Source organism: Propithecus coquereli, unplaced genomic scaffold (genome assembly GCF_000956105.1).
Source record: "Propithecus coquereli isolate 6110/MARCELLA unplaced genomic scaffold, Pcoq_1.0 Scaffold16, whole genome shotgun sequence".
Lineage (NCBI taxonomy): Eukaryota > Metazoa > Chordata > Mammalia > Primates > Indriidae > Propithecus > Propithecus coquereli.
This window is the reverse complement of record NW_012140524.1, coordinates 1,383,622-1,402,457: the sequence shown is the minus strand read 5'-3', so window position 1 is coordinate 1,402,457 and position 18,836 is coordinate 1,383,622. Positions and strand designations below refer to the sequence as shown.

At 39.5% G+C, this 18,836-nt stretch overlaps 1 protein-coding gene across 1 annotated transcript in view; it reads left to right on the top strand.

Annotated features, from left to right (window-relative positions):
- The first annotated feature begins 13,918 nt into the window (after window positions 1-13,918).
- The window catches only part of FGD4 (FYVE, RhoGEF and PH domain containing 4), a 79,362-nt gene continuing 74,444 nt past the window's right edge, over window positions 13,919-18,836 (top strand). Inside the window, exon 1 of the mRNA XM_012641051.1 lies at window positions 13,919-14,066. The gene's annotated coding sequence lies outside the window, so the exon portion shown is untranslated. The remainder of the gene's footprint in view (window positions 14,067-18,836) is intronic.

Genomic DNA, 18,836 nt, shown 5'->3' with positions numbered 1-18,836 from the left:
CTGCAAGTGATAGTATTGGTGCATTTAAAGTAGACCTAGCTGGTCCCAAGGAGTGTTTCCTGCTTGGTAGAGTTCATTTTACTCATCATTGTCATGAAGCAAACTATAGGTTCAACAAATGAATGACCAGCGTCAGTAACATTGAAACTGTGTTGGAGGACAGTGGGCTGAGGTAATTTAAAGCAGATGAAGCTCACAGAAATTGGTTTACAGAAATAGTGTTAGGCTGGGATGTTTTAGCTGCTGGAAATCAGGTTTAGAGCATTCGAGTTCAAAAAAATAAACCAGAAAAGCAAGTATGACATTAATGAAAATCAGTAGTCAGGGAGGATTTGCCCATGAAAAGACCATGTTTTCCCTTTTGTGAAGAGAAACATTTGTTCCTTTTTTGTGACTTGTGATTGAGATAATTAAAACAATTTTATTTGGTTTTAACATCGTCCTTGTCAAAACTTAGGAAACATTGAGCAGTTTGATTTTCTTCTCCTCTCTGGACCTGTAGATAAATTTGTTGTGAATAAATGGAAAATAGTTTGGCAGTGGGCAGAGGGAAGGGGAAAAGCCAAGATTCTGGTCAATTTATAAACCAGACATCTTGAATAAAAGTTGGCTATAGCTCTTAGGAAAAAAAATACTTTTGCCCTTCAAGTTCTTTTCCTACATCTGTTTTTATTTCTTCTACACTTTATGAACTCAATAAAAATTTTAATTTCATCGTTTCAGAAGTTTCTCCTTCCATAGCAGAGGTTTACATGCTCTCCATTGGCCATAATCTCCTTCTTTCGAATTCTCAAGGCTCCTAATTGATGGCTTTTCATATAAACCAGGAGATGTCTATGGTTTTTTTCAGTGGTGGTGGTATGATCTCCTTCTACCCACAGAACAGTTCTGACACCAAATATGTGGGTGTTTTCCTCACACCAACAACCAGTTCTCCAACTCTGGACACACCAACTGGATATCCTACAATTTATTTCAATTCTGACATCAGATTGTGTGATGCATCAGATCCCACAAGTTAAACGCTCATTCCCACAAGAGCTGCCCCCACCTCAGATGCCAGTTGAAAGTCCTGGGCATCCCATAATTTTGACTGACTGACTGGCTGTAAAATGGCTCACAAAACTCAGAAAAGCATTTTACTTATATTTGTAGGCTTATTATAAAGGATTTTATAAGGGACACAGATGAACAGCCTGATGAGGAGATGTATAAGGTGAGGTCCAAAAGGTTGCTGATCATGGGTGCTTCTGCCTCGTGGAGTTAGAGTGTGCTACCCTGCTGGCATGGGTTTGTGTTCACCAACTTGGAAGCTTCCCGATCTTTGTCATTTAGAGGTTTCACCATGTAGGCGTGATTGATGATTAATCGCCAGCCCTTCTCCCTGCCCAGAGGTTGGGGGGAGTGGGACTGAAGATTCTAGGCTTGGTTTTTCTCGCAACCGGCCCCATCCTGAAGCTACCTAGGGTTGCACCAAGAGTCACCTCATTAGAACAAAAGAGGCTCCTGTCACCCAGGAAATTCCAAGTGTTTTAAGAGCTCTCTGTTAACAATAAAAGATGCTCCTATTACCCCCATTACCTAGGAAATTACATGGGTTTGGGGAGCTTCTTTTTATTGGAAACCAGAGACAAAGAAAAAAAATGTATTATGTCACAAACGGATTCTAAGATCAGATCATCTTACTCTCACCTGTGAAGAGGGCCTCATCCTTGGCATGTAAGGTGCTATGAGCCTAAATAATTTTGATTAAAATTGGTAAGTCTTCATGGTGTCCTCATTTTATAATTTTGGTGGAACTTTATCTTAACAGCTCAAAATTATGGTATTTATTTCATACAGACTCCATTGCAAATACTAATGTGATCCAAGTCTGTTTTCATAACACCAAGAAGGGTGGTTCTCAACTTGGCGTGCACATTGCAGTCACTTGGGAAGCTTTAAACTACCCTGATGCCTGCGTCCTGCCACCCTGAGATTCTGACTGAAGTGGTTTGCGGTACAGCCCAGGTATTGCAGTTCTCATCTTTAAAGGTCCACAGGTGATTTTAACTGTAGTTATGGTCGACAACCACTGATCAAGAAAAATGACTTTAGATGTGGCTAACCGCTTCTGGTGTACTGGTTCACATGCAGCAGAAGGTAATTTTTGCTTAGAATGTTAGTTTGGCCACTGACGTAATATTAATAGCATGCTAGGCGTGCAGGGTTTAGAACAATAAGAAACTAAAGATTTTACCAAATAATAGTATTAATTTACCAAATACATCCCAAAGTGGGTTCTAAGCCAAGATACACTAGATCAACTGCTGTTATGTGCTAATGAGTTCCCAAAAACATAGTTTTTACTTGCTCAAGGTCCTACCACTAGCTGGGGACAGAACCAAGACTAGAAAATTATAGCACTAATTCATAGTTTGTTGCTTTGCTTATTTAGGTCAGGCTCTGTAAACTTTCTCAGTAAAGGGCCGGATTGTAAATATTTTAGGCTTTTCAGGCCATGTGGTCTTCATTGCAGCTACTGAACTCTATAGTGAGGTGGAAAGCATCATACGCAATATGTAAATGAATGAGTGTGGCTGTGTTCCAGTAAAATTTTATTGACAAAAACAGGTGGTGGGCCAGATTGGGCATATGACAGGTAGATTACAAACCCCCGATAGAGGGGTGTTTTGATATTCCTACTGGAGAGTTGATTCTTTTGAGAGTAGGGTGAGGATCTTACTGACCCTACTGGGTGCCTGTCACTTATCCTGCTCTAGTACCCTCTATTGCAAGGTATCACATGAATGCTTGTTGAATTAATGCGTATATACAACTCTTAACCTTTTTTCTACAGCTTCTAACCCTCCCAGTAGGGGAACTAGTTGGAACATATTCCTATGGAGAGGAAATGCTTGAAGTCTGTAGCAGATTGTAATTGCTGGGTTTTGGTAGCATTCTTAAAGTGAATTAAAGATCTGAATTCGCTCTGTGGACAGTCATTATTATCTTAATTTCTTAGAACAGATTCTAAGACTTCATTTAAAATCTCAAAGAGTTTCTTAAACTCAGTTTTGTGACACACGAAGGTATCTTTAGTAATTTCTGTGAATATCGTTTCTCAAAATAATATTTATTTCAATTCCTTTGGATTTAAAATCACTGTAGTACTTATACGTGGCGAGTAGTCTTTGGAAACTTGAGTATGTACTGATGGGTCCTCCTAGCCCCCAAATATAGATCCAAATCATGAACACATTTCTAATGCAAAACACATATTGACCTGACAACAGGGCCGTTGGTTGTAGTGGGAAGAGGAGTGACCTTGGAATCAAAAGCCCTGATGTGAAGTGTTTTTCCTCTTCTTGGAGTTTAAACCCACAGGAGGTAACAAAGCAAAGGAATAGTACATCTGTTCATTACTTAGAATTAAAGGCGAGTGATGTTCTTTTATATGGAGGTCTTGTGATACTTGTCTCAATGAAATAAAACTGCATCCATTATTCTGCATTTACGTTACTGGTCTCTGTATTGTTGATTATTGTAATACTTTACATCTTGTACTTAAAGCAGCATGCAGATTTATTTTATGTCTATGTCAAGGAAAGAAAAAGTTCCTTTGGAGATTTCCTGTGATTACTAAGTTGTGTGCCTCCAGGTCTGTTCAGTTGGGGGAATTGAGAGGCCTGAGGGAGGTGGAGAATGAAGAGAAAGCAGACTGGTAGAATTTCAGAAGGTGATTCAGTCGGAGTGTTTAGGCTGAGGGCCACTCTAGTTTTAGACTCCATGCACAGAACCGAAACACCCTGGGTCCTGTCCTAGTGCTGCCTTTGTGGACAGGGCATTGTGGGACTGTGCAGCCACAACGCTGGGAGCATGTGGGGTCAGGTCCAAAGGCTATGAGCAGGTTGGAGTTTCGGTTCATCATTTCAAAGTTGGAGTCATGACGGCAGTCAAGATCAAGATGATTACCGGGAAGTCAGGAGCAGGTGCCAGTAATGGAAATGGGAGAGTATGGGCAATAGCCAAGGCATAGCATCAGGAACGTGGGAAGGAGTCCCTAGGGCAGCTTTTTCCAAAACGTGTTCCAAGACGCACTAGCTCCTTTTGGAAAGGTTTCCTGGACAAACATCGGGTTCAAAGTTAAACAGGTTTCGGCCGGGCGCGGTGGCTCACACCTGTAATCCTAGCTCTCTGGGAGGCCGAGGCGGGCGGATTGTTTGAGCTCAGGAGTTCGAGACCAGCCTGAGCAAGAGCAAGACCCCGTCTCTACTAAAAATAGAAAGAAATTAATCGGACAACTAAAAATATATAGAAAATATTAGCCGGGCATGGTGGCACGTGCCTGTAGTCCCAGCTACTTGGGAGGCTGAGGCAGGAGGATCGCTTGAGCCCAGGAGTTTGAGGTTGCTGTGAGCTAGGCTGACGCCATGGCACTCTAGCCCGGGCAACACAGTGAGACTCTGTCTCAAAAAAAAAAAAAAAAAAAGTTAAACAGGTTTTTCTACTGCAGAGCTTGTCAGAGCCTCTAATATGCCCATTGGTATTTACGAGTATGAAATATGAAGCTTTAAAATTGGGCAGGTCACCAATATTTCATAGAGAATCTTGGTATGGCCATGGATCGGGGCAGGTGGGGGATCCTCTTGTGAGAGTAGCATTTTACAGAACATACTTTGGGAAAAGTCCCAGGGCATGTGGCATGTGCTACGAATATTGCTGTGACTTTTTCGCCTGGGCACTTTGAAGAACTGTTCTTAGCCCTGTTGAGTTCTGAAAGAACTGGTAGCACCCACCCAAAAAAGTTCTCTAGGCTCTCATCAAGTGCTTTTTTCCCTCTTTCAATCATGGTCATTTGGATTATTTTTGTTGCTGCTATTAACAGAATTAAGGAAATCAGCCCTTTTAGAGGAAGAAGGACAAGTGATTTAGCCCATAATTAGACTAAAAACAACAAAAAATAATGAAGAGTCAGAGCCTTTGTACTCTTGGCCCTGAATCAGGCAAATAGGCTTCTCCCCCACTTAAAATGCAAATAAAATGGTTTTGTTTGTTTTTTTTAACGAAAGTATTAAAGGGAATATATCTAAAAACTTTAACAGTGAGATTAAAAAATAAGGTCACATGGAGTGTTTAGGGATGGCTGAACCTGATGAATGTCAGGGCAGACTGCGCCTCCTGGACAGTCACACAGGCTGGCGAAATCATCACACTGAAATTGTATTCTTTTTGCGTTCTTAAAATGAAAGGCACTGCTTGCCTGTCATGCTAGCAGGGAGCCTTCGTAAGCATCATCCTTTGCTCCTCCTGTCCCTGCCTTCTACAGCCAGACCCCTCTCGATTTTCTCCTCAGCACCGCTCTTGGCCATTCCTCTTTTCTGCACCCTCTGCATTTCCAGAGCTCAGATTCTTCTCGTCTTGTGCCTGGGCTGGTGCCTTTGCCTCCTAACCACAATCAGCTGAGGATGGGATCGGTAGATGTGGGGAGGCAGGTGTTCCAGATGCTTATGGAATTGGACGTGTCTCTTGCCCCCTTTACCGTGAATTACTTGAGGGTGGGTAGGGATAATGTCTTATTTGTCTTTCTGTCCCCAGTAATTAGCTGAGTACCTGGCACTTCTAATTAGGGAGTTATCACTGAGTACATTTAATTAAGAAGAAAAAGAAAAAGAATGAAACAAAGAAGCAGCTTGATAGGTTTTGTGACTCCTTTTGCTGTTGATCATTGTGATAGGAGAATCCCTGCCAAAACTCCCCAAGTCACCCCGGGCACAAAACCAAAAGCAACTGGTTGTAAAGGGGCTCTTTACTGATTGGTTGTTTGGATGCTTATTACTGATTGGTTGCTTTTTGAATGTTAGGGGAACTTCTGAGAAAGGGTGTTGAAAAACTTCTGGAAAAGTCCGTGCTAAACCACAAAATAACTAAGCAAAGGTATAAGCCTATAGCAAATCGAAAGCCTGCAGTAATCGCTGCTAATTGGTTATCTTTTAATCCTGTTGCTGATTGGTGAACTGCTTGTACTCGCATGCTATTGGTTGTATGTAATCCAAAAAAAAGTATAAAACCTGACAAAAATGAGGAAGCGGTGCTCAGAATTTGGTGGTGAGTCCTCTCTGAGCCCGCCGGGGAATAAGCGCTGACTCTCCAAGTCTCCGCGTGCCGCTCGGTTATTCCCTCTGGGACCGGTCGCTGTAACACTTGCTGTAACATTTGGATATTCTCAGTGTTTACAGTATGTTTGTACTTTGGGGGCAAAAAGATGAGATCTACTAAAATTAAATATTGAGGTTTTATGTCAAAATATTAAGGAGGTACAGATGTTTTTGTTACATGGATTCCTTTTATAATGCTGAAATCAGGGCTTTTAGTGTGCCCGTCACCTGAATAGTATCCATTGTACCTGACAGGTTGGTTTTTACCCTTACCCCCTTTTGATTTCCAGTGACCTTTACATCTTTGTGCCTGTGTGTGCCCATCGATTAGCTCCCAGCTATTAGAACATATCGTGTTTGTTTTTCCATTCCTCAGATGCTTCACTTAGGATAATGGTCTCCAGTTCTATCCAAATTTCTGCAGAAGACATTTTTTAAAGTGGTCATAGGCACTTAAACATACTTTTCAGAAAATGATGTAGTATCAAAAACTAGCAATTGTGATAGTAGCAAATGCAGAAATGTCAAACACAGGAAAAAGGAAAAAAGTTTACGGAATCCAGAGCACACACTTACAATAATGCAATACTGTGAAGACGATAATGTGGAGAATAATAATTAAATCACCAGGGACTTGAATTATCTGTGGTAAATTCTGCTCTGTATCAATTGCCAGACATCATTTTTTCTTTACTGATGCTGTTATCATTTTTATTGAATAAGAGATTCATGCTTGATGTACGAGGTCTGTATACTTGTGAATAATTCATTACTGTATTAATTTGTGAAAAAGTCACGATTTGACAGTATTTATTCATAATAGTCTATTTGTAATCCCAGAGAGTTAGCGGAGGGATTGGGCACTGAAGCAAACGGCAGGTGCTGTGCAGTAGCATGAGCAAGGGCCAGGTGGTAGGAAAATACACCTCGGGCAGTAATGAGGGCAAATAGAAGCATGTGGCACAGGCATTGGAGGAGGTGGGGGTCTCGAAAGGCTGGAGGAGCAGAGACTAAGGATCTGGTGCCCCGATCACCACCCTGGCATCATGCAGCAGTGAGTGTTATACAAGCAGTAATAATAGCAAATAGTTATACAGGGTTTGCCATGTGCTGGCTACTGCCTTAGTACTTGGATTAGTGTAATCCTCACAACAGCCTTCTGTGGTGGGTACTGTTAGGGACCGTATGAATTCTCATTTACAGATGAAGAAATCAAAGTATGGAGGAAGTGGGTCAGTCACCCGGCTGATCCCTAGCAGGATTTGACCCCAGGAAAATGATAGTTTTATGACAAGGGTGACTCGAAGACTGTTTAAATTGCTGTAAAAGTTTATTTAGTGCTTAATAATCTACAATAGTACAATTGACATTCACATAGCTAAATGACCTGGCTCTGGGGACCAAGGGAAGCCGCCTAGGTATGCATGTATGTGGCACCTGAGTTGCCTTTTGATACAGATGATCATATGGGGAAAATCTGACATAATTTTAAGGCCCAGCTGTATAATGATGTACTTAAAAATCTTCATAGTATATTCATTAATATCAAAGCTCAAAACTGTTAGGAATCTTAGGCTCTGGCAGAAAACATGGCTGTTTTCAAATTCAGAATTTATCTGACTGTATGGATGGACAACTTCCCACCACCAGCGCTATAGTAACACAAGGTGTTTTAATACATTTATGGCCTAGTCTCTTCTATGCAGTTATGCTTACCAATAAAGGAGGGGACCAAGACTGGGTGTTAAGATGAACTGGAAACAATTTTCAGATAAAGTACAGCAGCCTATGAACCTCCTCCGGCTCAAGACGGTGTCAGCTAGCATTGCCTTTTGCAAGCAGGCAGAAAGAAACATGTGTAATTGATTGCGGTTTCTCTCCACTCCCACCTTCCGCTTTGGTCATAGCTGCAGACACAAAGTAATAATTGGTGTGCCTTAAATAGCGAGCGCTTTCTGTAATCTTGACCAACATTCTTAGTAGAACATGGCCAAAAGGGGAACTTCCATCAGTGCGTGCTTGGGGTGTGAGAGAGCTCCCTCCAGTTCCCTTCCTGATGCAGTGATAAATTCGGTCTGTACCTAAGAAAACAGCATGCTAAGGTACAGCAGAGCACACGGACCAGCCCCAGTGCAGGAGTCATCACAAAGTGTGCACTTGCAACACTTCTGTGCAGGGATACACAGCATTGAACACCAAATGGTCACCTCGTGAGTGGTGGAGCTGGGATTCAGACGCACAGTGCCCGCATTTAAACTGTAGTGACAGGCCATCTGCTATGTAACAGCTACTGTTGCCTGCTCAAAATTGGAATTAGGACTAGCATAGCCGGATGTATTTCAGATAATCTAACAGAATTATAACTTTTCAGTGGCTACAAACAATAGTATTCCATTTCACCCCTCCAGGATAGCAATCAGTCAATAAATCAATCAAGCAAATAATTATGGAATATGCTTTTGGGAAAATAAAATGAGTATTTTAGTCTAAAAATGTTCGTTGTTTTCAAGAATTATTTTTGTTTTCAAAGGCTGGACATTTTTACCTCAATTGCATGCACACATCATTGTATATACTTAGGAACGGTACAATAGTAAAGGTTCCCTCTTACACTTATTTATGCTCTTCCAACTGGGAGATCTTTAGAAATATTGAATATCTGCAATTATCTACCTTCAAGGCTTATTTTGAGTTCATATTGCTTTTGAACTCTAAAGACGTCAAGCTATTTGCTTTATCTGACAGTATAACATTCTTGAACACTAGGTAGCACAGAGTGATATGTATAAAGTATTAGCAGCCTATAGTGCATTTTATTTAGTGATTCTAGTAAATGTGATTAAAGTTACAGGTTATAATAAACATTCAGTGAGTTGCTGAATGTTTTTTGCTGCTGCTATTTTCCTCGAGACAGACATCTGGATAGTTTCACAATTCCAGATGTTTAGAAATCTCCTTCTAGGTTGTAAAGAAAGTTATTTAAGTACAAACCTTTTTACTTTTTTCTTCTGAATATTTAGGATTTATGTAGAAATAACCTTGAATATTTCAGATTTTAGATAAAAATGGAAATAGTTAAAAGTTTGTATAGATTGGGCTCTACGTATTTCCTTATGGCTGGAATTTAGAAAACATGTCTCTAGAATTCATTTATTCAACAAATAGGTATTGAGCATCTACTGTGTGACAGGTGATGTTTCTGGGATATGTCAGAACAAAGATTGCTTTCTCCCCGGAGTTACTTTCTAACCAGGGAAAAGAGAAAGTAGACAAAATAAATAATGTACTTTGGTAGAAGATGCTAAATGCTATGGAAAAAAATAAACTGCAAAGCATGGTAGGAATAGCAGTTATACTAAATAGGGTGATCTGTGTAGTCCGTATTGACAAGATGCAATCTGAGCCAATATTTGAAGGAAATAATCTGGGGGAAGAGCATTCAAGCCGAGAACAGCTAGACAAAAGGCCCTAAGGCGGCTTGGCCTGTTCAGTGACAACAGGGAGCCAGCATGAGTGCAGTAGAATGAGAAGGGGTGATAAAGTAGGTGATAAGGTCAGAGTGGTACCAGGACAAAGGCTGGATCATGTAGAGCCTGCATATCACTGTAAGGCCTTGAGATTTTACTCTCAGTAAAATGTGGGGCCGTTGGAGAATTTTATTTTATTTTATTATTTATTTTTAAGACACAGGGTCTTGCTCTGTCGCCCAGTCTAGAATGCAGTGATGTGATCGTAGGTCACTGTAACCTCAAACTCCTGGGCTTGAGCCATCCTCCCACACAATTGTAAACCATGAGTTTTGTAAGGACTTCATTTAAAAAAAAAAAAAAAAGGCAGTTGATTTCTTAATCTAGGTATTTTAGCTAGCACCTGGGAGATATGATCTGCAATCTAGGGGACAAATGGAGTTTTTAAAGTTATGATAGGAAAAGACTATTGCAAAATGTCTTATAATAACTAGAATGTTTTACAGTGAAGAAACCTGGCAGACACCACCTTACCAAGTGACCAAGGTTAACGTCACATGATAATGATGTTGTTGTCAGGCAGTGATAAAATGAAGTGAGATGCGTGCATTGCCTCTGTGATATTCTCCCAAATCCATAACCCCAGTCCAATAATGAGAAAATAACAGAGAATCCCAGTTTGAGGGATATAATACAAAATACCTGACCAGTATTTTTCAAAAGTTCCGAAGTCATATAAACCAAGTAAAGTCTAAGTAACTCTCACAGATTGGAGTAACTAAGGAGACAGTGATAACTAAATGGAACTTGATATCCTGGATTGAACAGAAAAAGGATGTTAGTGGAAAAATTCATGAAATCTCAATAAAGTCCATAGTTTAGTATTGTACCAATGTTTTTATAAATATACCATGGTTATATGAGATGCTAACATTAGGGGGATTGGGGTACAACTCCTCTCTAAATCTAACGTTATTTCAAAGTAGAGTGGCTTTTATTTTGTTTTACTTTAAGTATCTTTATCCTTCTGGACAATTTGTACCCAAAAAGATCATCTTCCCTAGAAAACTACTTCTGCCTTCTTAAATCCAAGAGATCCTCTTGTCCCAGGGGCTGGAGTCCATCTAGATCCTCTGGGCTAGACTTGGTGCAGTTGGGAGAAATGTGTGGACAAATGTGGTGGTATAACCAGGGACATAAGGAAGACCATAAAGATGTGATCTGAGGTCATAGACACTGGTGACAAGAGGTCAGGCCTGAAGAATCGGAGAACTGAGTGGACTTTCTTTTGGAATGGATGGCCAAAGAGAGAGCCCAACCTTAAAATGTGAAAGAGCCATTCAATAATGTTTTGGTAGAATATGAGAGCCCCAAACAGTTCTGTAAATATTAATAGTAGTCCAAAGTTACCCTAACCGGTCAGGGCATAATGCATGACTACCGAAATGCAAAAAGGACAGGTAAAGTTAAGCCATGTTAGCAACCTCTCCAGTTGGAAAAGGGAGGCTTATGCAGCCAAAAGATGGGGATGATTGAGAATGTCTGTGGTTAGTATATGTCTAGGTATTTCCTGCAGGATATATGACCCAGCAAGCATAAGTGAGTAACCCGAAAACAGAGTGCAAAATGGGTAGTATCAAGGGCTAAAAAGATTACCAGTCATTAAGAGGAGATAGTATTTAAATGGAACACCTCCCCTGCCCATGCTAACATACTGTAATTAGTTACATCTGTGCCTGACATAACTGTTTATAACTGTCAGTCACTACTATTGGTTCCTGATAATTTGGAATCTAACAGCCCCTATAGTTAATGTAAAATTTCCTGAGTCGGTAGACTGTCTGATTACAATTTTGGTTTCAATTCCCTGTTATGCAAATAAGGACTATTTCCTAATATGAGTAGCCTGAGTGAGTCATAAACAAGCAAAAAGATTTACTTTTTATTGCTAGTATCCAAGATGTTAGGAGATGAAGTGTTTAATGGAATAGTGCTTCTTTTAGACAAACTTCTTTTGCCATGGTATGTTTGACCTATACCAGTGGTCAGCAGGACTTTTCCTGTAAAGGACCAAATAGTAAATATTTTTGGCCTTGCAGCCACAAATGATCTCTGTTGTATATTTGTATTGCTTTTTTTGTTTTTTTAAACAACCCTTTAAAAATGTAAATATTCTCTGTGTCATTCACAATGTTTTCATGCTTTTGTGATAGTGGATGAAGTTTGGAGACGTGTTTTAAACAATTATCTGAAATGAAGTTTTCCACTGGCAAAAGATCTGTAATCATGACTTTGATGGATTTATAAGAAATTAGATGCATAGTTGATCTCTTATTGCAGGTATTTTGGCACATTCGTGAAAGACATTTTCTATAAATATGACTCTTGTAAAACCCACCATACCCTGGAAGTTTGCTATCTAGAAGTTAAGTTCTAAATAGTTTTCAATTTCAAGTTAATATTTATGTAAGACATGTTTTTTCTCTAAATAGACTAATTATTAAACTTGTTTCATAATTTAATATGTAATAGTGGTGATCTGTTTTTTAAAGGCTCAATTTGTTTTCTCATTTAACCTATTAACCGCCCTCTTTTTATTGTTTTATTGTTGCTTTCCCCTATAAACTGATGCTAAATCTGCATTCTTGATTTCATTTTACGATTATGTTACAGTTTCTTCCTTTGGTGTGTAGTTGAGTTATGATGCTTTACTTTTCTGCCCCAAAGCCATCCTTCACTAGACCCTAGCAGGTGGCTTTTATGATACTAAGCCATTCTTGGGATCACCGTGGAAAAAACATACAAATCCCCGTAGAAAGCTAAGTGATTGCATGATAGGCTGTGGATTTTAGGGATATACTCTGCCTCCCTCACACAGTTTTTCTAGGAAGGTAAATAAGCGCATACATTTAGAGTTGAGCTTTTATTTCTTTATAAGTTTAATATTTTGTGAAATAATTTTGCATAACTCTTGTTTTCTAGACCTTTGTTATATTTTGCTAAACAATGCTTGATTCAGCTGATAGATATGCCATTTTAGCAGAAGGGTGTCTGATGAAAACCCATTTAATTTCTGTTTTAGCACTGGCTCTCAAATAACTTCTCACACAACCCTTGTAACTGTTAATACTTTCTAAAGTCTGTTTTAACAAGATAAATTTTGAGGGGAGCACAAAAAATAAAGCAGTATTGTTTTTAATCAATATTATTTAATAATCAGCTGGATTAGAGGGAGTTTTTTGACTCAACAGACAGTTGATTGGGTTTTTTAAAATTAGCTTTCCTTGTTTTGAATAATAAAGCTTTTTAAAAAAATCTCTTAATAGTTCTCTCTTAAATATTTGGAGTCTATAAAAATGAAACTCTTTGTTAACCAAATGATAGTTCCGTAAATTGCATACTTTGATTCAGTTACGGTAAACTTCCTGGTGGAAATTTTATTTTCTCTTAAGCAGAGTCCAGTATGGTCAATATCACCAGGTCAACCAAAAGAGAAGAAGATTTAAAATGCATCATAAAGAGAAAATACTGACTTATAATTCTAAAAAGCCTCTGACTTATGACTCTAAAAAGTCTCTGAAATTCAACATATAACTTCTTACATCCGAAATTGAACAAAAAATTTAATCTTTTCCCATCATCTATGTCTCATGATGTATTTCAGTGTTGTTTTAGAGAATATTTTGGGGTTTTGAGTTCTAAACAAACATGGCTGTGTTATCTGTACAAGCTTACGATTCTTTCTTCGGAAAACTGGGGTCACCACTAGCTTATGTCATGGATGTTGATGTGTAGGCCGAGTAAGCTAGCGGGCGAGAGGTTGTGTGTGCGCATGCAGGCGCCCGTGTGTATTTGTACTTTTCTAACAGAGCCATTCTTCTGGAGTCTTTAGGTCAGCTGTCACGTTGGTGCTTTCCTGCTTTGTTCTTTTGAGTTGCTGGATGATTGGCGACTGACTGGACAGTGGAAAGGAACACTTTTAACAGATTAGTGCGGGGGCTTCCTGTCCTCTCCTTCACCTACATTGCGGCAGCTGCATTCTGCCCTTTCAGTGGCCCTGCTAGGAAGGGAGGAGGGTGTGCGGCAATCTTCTGTCAGCATGCATTATAAGGTTCCTAAGGCACATGGAATGAGCTCTTTCCCAGGAAAGCCCTTTGTCAAGTCCAGCTCACATGGGAAATTTATTTCTATGCTTAGTCTTATAACTGTGACTGTTTTTGTTTTATGGGGTCAGGAGAAATTTAACCCACAAAACCGAGTTGTGCTCTGCCTCCATTCTTACCTGTCCTTTCTTTTTGAACTCTCACAGGCAGCAGTACCTGTCCAGAGGTCACTATCCTTCCACTTTGTCCCACAACCAGCACAACCACGCTGGTTGATCAAAATGTATCTGATGAAGAGGCTCAGGGAATAAATGGGAAAACACCAGCGAAACACACGACTGCAAGTCCGAAGCCACAAGGTTTGCCTATTGGGGGTTTGTGATTGGGGCAGGTGCTTTGTTGACTGATGAAGGTGATACAGAAAAATGATGAGCACAGAGAAAGAGTTTTGAGCTATAAGAGGGTAGAATTGCATATATCATTTTTTAGGGAAGAGTCAATCTGTCAGCCTTCTCAGGCAGAGGTTGGTATTTGCTCTGCTCCCGAAACAACTTATACTTTTCTCTATTATGGGTCCTTTCATGTTGCTGAAATTGATTGCACGTTTTATTATGGGACTGTGATCTCTTTATGCATTGTGCCAGACTTAGCACAGGGCCTGACTTACTGTCTAGGTAATAAATGTGTTTGGGACTACCATCAGGAAGAAATGACTTGCTAGATGTCTAAGAATCGTGAAACAGATAATTCTGAAACAGCATTTAACATACTTAATGAGAACGTTCTTTGATAATGTTAAGGAACTAGGCCTTGAAAACGTCTTTCGGTAAGGTCATCCACAGAAATGGAAAGTAAGCAATCCCTGCCTCAGGATTCAGTGGCCACGAAGGGGAAAGAAAAAAATACGACAGTAAAGAGCTTTGACTGTTTATTTAGTGACTATTTCCTTTTACAAAGAAACTTCCAGTGAACTGGATATTAACTTTGTGAAGCACAGAATTATCATTTGGATGATAGAGAGAGCAAGACCTTTTGAAATGTAACACGAAAGCTAAGCTACCCTATGGTGTAATGTATAGTTTCTTCCTATTAGATTTTCATTTACAATGAATGCTGAACATTCAGCCAAGAAACAATACTGGGCAGTTTTAGGATTACTACACTTCGGAGAAATCAATTTCTATTTTGTATATAGTTTGATCTCTTTCCTGTTCTTGCTAAGAAAAAAGTGTTATGGAGAATGCATTATAAGAGAACTGGTGTTATTCTTTAAAGTTTTATGTTTTAAGAATTTCTGAAAGAATTTTTTTTTTTTTGAGACAGAGTCTCACTGTGTTGCCCGGGCTAGAGTGCCACGGCGTCATCCTAGCTCACAGTAACCTCTAACTCCTGGGCTCAAGCAATCCTTCTGCCTCAGCCTCCCAAGTAGCTGGAACTACAGGCATGTGCCACCATGCCTGGCTAATTTCTTCTATATATTTTTAGCTGTCCAAGTACTTTCTTTCTATTTTTTAGTAGAGACGGGGTCTCGCTCTTGCTCAGGCTGGTCTTGAACTCCTGAGCTCAAACGATCCGCCCGCCTCGGCCTCCCAGAGTGCTAGGACTACAGGTGTGAGCCACCGTGCCTGGCCTCTGAAAGAATTTTAAAACGAGTTTAAAATTGAATCTTCTATATTATGGGATATTGGTCTTCTTGTTTTTGCTACTAGCTACATTCGTGGTGGTATGGAGTATCACTATCAAATAATGTCAAATAATGGGTGATTTAAATGAGTAGCTTATTCAGGACCTTATAACTTTTTCTTTTGACCATACTGCTCCTTTATAACATTGATGTGAATATCAACATAGAAATTTTTTGGACCATTATTTAAGCCATTTTATTTCCAAAATACAAAATTCCATCTTGCTCATTAGACCTGAGTTGACAAAGATCAAATATGAGGTAAGAATATAAAAGATGAATAGAATTCTAGTTTATGTAATTGCAAAAGAGGAATTTCATTACTTAAAAAGCCTTTTTTTGGAAGATGCATTGCATTACTTCATTGTTTTTCACAGTCAGTATATTGAGATAAATCACAGCAGTGTCCTTTCTAAGCCACTGTGTGCCAAAATAATCTCATTCTTTAGGGAGACAATACTTGACCTTGGTTTTGCAGTTCTGTAGTAATATTGCTGTTTGAATATATTTACTTATCTTAAATATGGATTAATTATATACAATTTTCTAGCTAAAGGAAATATTTCCAGATATTAAATAAATTACACAGTACTTTATGCTTCTTTTTCAAAATACTTTTACTGGTTTTTTGGCCCTTCCCTGGCACCCATTTTAACCCCCTCTTAACTACTGATATTTTATATTGCCCTATATCTTAGTTCGTTCAGGTTGCTATAACAAAAGACCATAAACTGGATAGCTTATGAACAACAGAAATTTATTTCTGACAGTTCTGGAGGCTGAAAGTCCAAGATCAAGGTACAGGCAGAGTCTGTGTGTGGTGAGGGCCTGCTTTCTGGTTTGTAGATGCCATCTTTTCACTATAACCTCACAGACTGAAAGGGATGAGAGTTTTCTCTGGGGCCTCTTTTTTTTTTTTTTCTTTTTTGAGACAGAGTCTTGCTCTGTTGCCCGGGCTAGAGTGCCGTGGCGTCAGCCTAGCTCACAGCAACCTCAGACTCCTGGGCTCAAGCGATCCTTCTGCATCAGCCCCCCGAGTAGCTGGGACTGCAGACATGCACCACCATGCCCGGCTAATTTTTTTTATATATATATTTTTAGTTGTCCAGATCATTTCTTTCTGTTTTTTAGTAGAGACGAGGTCTCACTGTTGCTCAGGCTGGTCTCGAACTCCTGACCTTGAGCAATCCACCCACTTCGGCCTCCCAGAGTGCTAGGATTACAGGCGCAAGCCACCGCACCCGGCCTCTGGGGCCTCTTTTAAAGAGCACTAATCCAGGCCAGGCGAGGTGGCTCACGCCTGTAATCCTAGCACTCTGGGAGGCCAAGGCGGGCGGATTGTTTGAGCTCAGGAGTTTGAAACCAGCCTGAGCAAGAGCGAGACCCATCTCTACTAAATATAGAAAGAAATTAATCGAACAACTACAAATACATAGAAAAAATTAGCCAGGCATGGTGGCACATGCCTGTAGTTCCAGCTACTTGGGAGGCTGAGGCAGGAGGATCGCTTGAGCCCAGGAGTTTGAGGTTGCTGTGAGCTAGGATGACACCGTGGCACTCTAGCCCAGGCAACACAGTGAGACTCTGTCTCAAAAATAAACAAATAAATAAAAAAATAAAGAGCACTAATCCAATTCACAAGGGCTCACTCAGCCCCATGACCTAATTACCTCCCAAAAGTTCCATCTCCACCCATTGTCACCCTGGGGGTGAGCGTGTCACCGTGGATTTTGGAGGATACAAACATTCAGACTGTAGCACCCCATCCCAACTTTATTTTTTCTCATGCATTAAAATCTGACCTACTATATATTTTACTCATCTAACTCAGTTTTTTCTTGTCTTTTGCACTACTGTATCCCCTCACATAGCACATAGGAGGTCATCCATAAACTTGCTACACTGCCACATTTCTCCCACTTTGTTTCTGCTACTCTTTGTTTAAAACTTTGAATGTGTACCATACAGAGAGCAATATCCCCGAAATGAGGCTACCTCTTAGTATTGTCAGATGAGCTGCCAAACAGATTGGCTACTGTTGATCGACTTACTGACCAATAGTAAGTGTTTCCTACCTTCAGTGGAGAGAAGCTACTCTCAATTTCTCCAGACTCTTAAGAACATTTGAGTGCCTTGGGGCAGAGAAGAGAACGGGGTGCTAATGAGGGCTTCCTACATGGAGCAAGGGATTATCACACTGACACCTTTATTCCCAGCCCATTGCAGATCGCTTGCAAGTTGTGAATGGTGAGGTTGCTGAAGCAGTGTATCCATAATATAATTTTAATTTAATTGAAGATGCATATCCTAGATTAGTAGTTTCCAACTGGAGACAATTTTGCCCATGCACACCCCCTCCCCCCACCTTCCGTGGGACATTGGCTGTATCTGGAGACATTTTGGCTTGACATGGCTTGTGGGAGTTGCTGCTGGCATCTAGTCAGTAGAGGATGGGGGTACTGCTCAGCATCCAACAATGCACAGGACAGCCCCCCAAAACAAAGAATACAAACTTTAACATAAATAGTGCTCGGATCTAGATCCTTTAAAAAGCACGTAATTAAATCTTGGGTTTTTCTTTCTTATGTGGATGGCTAATGTGACCATAGCTATGATTTATTTTGGGAATTCTAAAAGGAGAGCGTATTGCATACCTTTAGTAGTGGTGATTATGCAGTTATGTGTCTGGAACAATATAGGGTTTATGTTTGCGTTTATTAATTACCAAGATATAAATATTTTTGAAGAATTATTTATAGGTTTTTAAAAGGTGAAAGAGCTAAATTTTAGATTAGAGATTAGATAAATTTGGATTTGGATCTAAAGTGGAGTATGTAGATTTTGAAATGGATTTATTCAATAGTCGGAGCTTGTTTTGCTGCAGCTACAGAAAATACCCTAAGGCCTTGGAAAACAATGGTTTATTCACTTCATACCAATCCTACCAGTGAAACAAATTACTGAGCAGCCTCAAACATAAGTCTTTCTTCTTGTTCACCACTTTTAATACTGCCATGCTACACATAACTCAAAATAGCTTCTTTAGCAATTAAAGCTAATAGTTCTTTTTCTCTTAAGAGCTTTGATCGACAACATTCTCCATAGCTCATGATTACTTTGGCAGAGTGCACATTGTCACATAATGTCTCCATCATTAAATCTAAATATGTTGTAAAAAGTTTTATGAACTTAAAAAGCCACACTATTGTTTGGATAATTTATGTAAATGTAGAGCATTTAAGCCTATTCATTTGCTTCTAAAGTAAAGCAGTTTATGTGTAATGATCCATTCTTTTAAAAGTATAAGTTTATAATGCATTTATATTTTGCCAACTTTTTCCATATTTATTAAAATAAGAGTAATTGAAGTCTACTGATAATCACCAAAATTAAACTGGCAATTTCTCTTTTCATTTTCAGTAATCACTTTTTATACTTATAAATT